This window comes from Alligator sinensis, unplaced genomic scaffold (assembly GCF_000455745.1).
Source record: "Alligator sinensis unplaced genomic scaffold, ASM45574v1 scaffold28_1, whole genome shotgun sequence".
NCBI lineage: Eukaryota > Metazoa > Chordata > Crocodylia > Alligatoridae > Alligator > Alligator sinensis.
Genome location: NW_005842133.1, coordinates 1,596,226 through 1,598,554, shown reverse-complemented (window position 1 = coordinate 1,598,554; position 2,329 = coordinate 1,596,226). Strand labels below are relative to the sequence as shown.

General features: G+C 43.8%; 1 protein-coding gene across 1 annotated transcript in view; it reads right to left on the bottom strand.

Annotated features, from left to right (window-relative positions):
* LOC102388691 overlaps positions 1-2,329 on the bottom strand; it is a 175,686-nt gene that overhangs the window by 24,767 nt on the left and 148,590 nt on the right.

The window sequence follows — 2,329 nt, the reverse complement described above, 5'->3', positions numbered from 1 at the left end:
GTGTGCTGGGGGTTCCTCCTTCCCAGGTGGAGTACCTTACATTTATCTTTATTAAATTGCATCCTATTTCTCTCTGCCCATTGATCCAACCTGTCCAGGTCAGCCTGAATCTGCTCCCTGCCCTCCGGTGTACTAACTTTGCCCCATAACTTGGTATCAGCATCAAACTTGGAGAGGGTGCTCTCAACACCCTCGTCCAAATTACTGATGAAGATATTAAATAATATCGGTCTGAGGACTGAACCCTGTGGGACCCCACTGCCCACCTCCCTCCGGGCCGAGAAGGAACCATCTACCACCACTCTTTGGGTTCAGTCCCTAAGCCAGTTGGCCACCCGCCTGACCGTGTAGGCATCCATTCCACAGTCTGCTAGCTTCCCAATGAGGACAGGGTACGAAACTGTGTCAAAGGCCTTCCTAAAATCCAGGAAGATGACATCAGCCTTGGCTCCTGCATCCAGGCTGTGTGTGACCTGGTCACAGAAGGCTACAAGGTTTGTCAGGCAGGATCTACCTGTGACAAACCCATGCTGGTTTCCCCTCAGCATTGTTTCCCCTGCTGGGCCTGCACAAGTGTGTTCTTTGATTATTTTCTCTAGCATTTTCCCAGAAATAGAGGTAAGACTGAGTGGTCTAAAGTTACCCGGCTCATCCCTTCTCCCTTTCTTGAAAATGGGCACCACGTTGGCCCTTCTCCAGTCCTTTGGGACCTGGCTGGAGCACCATGAGCGCTCGAACAGCTGTGCCAGTGGCTCAGCTATGACACTGGCCAATTCTTTCAGCAGCCGTGGATGGAGGTCATCCGGGCCTGCTGACTTGTACCCATCCAGCTCCTCCAGGAGCTCCTTAACTATTTCAGAACTAGTTCTCAAATTGGTTACCCACAGGTCCAGTGGATTTAGCCCTTGAAAATATTCTCCTTCTAAGGTCTGTGTTTGGTATGAATCTCAAGCCTGTAGGAAGTCAAAATTTTAACTTGGTGTTCTCATTTTCTTGTTGCAGCTCCTTACTCTCCCTACATCTGTCTCAGCATGTGGCTGCTGACAGCTTCCTGGCACCTCTCTCTGTAGGCCAGGCCTCTAAACAGATCTGAGTCTTTCCATCTCCAAGTTCTCAGGTTTGGTACGCAGAACCTGTTACCAGCCCTTGGTTGAGGAGTGCCTTTCACAGCTGGGAGACTGGCTATTGTATTTGGGGTAATTCCTTATCCAGGACTTTGTTTAATGTTTGCTGCTAGTTTTCTTTAAGCCTCCTTCTGCTCGAACTCAGTGCCCAATACCCAATAGAAAAACAAACATATGGAAACATGTATGAACATCAGATAAAACAGTGAAATCCCCCTGTTCTCCATAGCATCAGCAAAATCCAGGTATTTTGTGGGAAAAGTCATCTGAAATACTTTTCATATGCAACTGTTGACCAGAAAATCTGGAGAAAAATCCATTTGAGTGTTTTTTTTTATAAGACTAACTCCAAGTGGATACTAGTTGTAAGGGATGGTCCTGCATAATAGTATGAAATGGGCTGTCTGCAGTAAAATATTCATAGGTCCCATTACATACAAATAAGGGGTGGGACACGAGTGTTGGCCTACAGGAAGAATCACAAGTGTTTCAGGCATTCAAAATGGCACTTAAGGTCCTCCAGAAAGATCCATGTCCTAGGGCTAGCCATGTCTATGCTGGATCTCCCTGCATGCCATATTTTAGGTAGTATACAATCAAGGAAAGCCATTGGTATGGCTTGAGCAATAGTTGTAGCCAGTAAGCATTGGCACATTTTGAGGGCTACAGTCTGCTGGTGCAGACTTTAAAAAAACAGGGAGATGTGGTTTGGTTATTTGGCAGTTCCTACTGCCATTTTGACTCTCTATCTTTTACCAATGATCACACCTAATGGAAAAATTTAGAGGCAAAAAAATGATAAAATAAACATCAGTAATATCTAAAATATCTATCCCGTAATATATCCAGTTCTTCAAGACAGTTTCTCCAAAATTCTATATGGTAAAAGAAGGAATAGACGTATTTCATAGCTAAATGTGCATTTTGTAACACCCCTGGCATATACACATATAAAAAGACCAGTACAAATTGTTGCTTGGCAAAGCTTCTTTATGAGGGACCAAGGTCTGCAACAGGACAAAGCATGAGTTAGAAATTTAAATGTACACACTGTATTTTTGCTGATGTACTCAGAGAAGTGCTTTATGACCAGTGTCTCTTCTGGTTCTCATTTAGACAATTTTTTTAATGAGAAATGTTACAGATTAGAACAAATACTTTATATTTGTTGCCATAAGTAATTTAAATTTAAAAGGCTCCTGCTG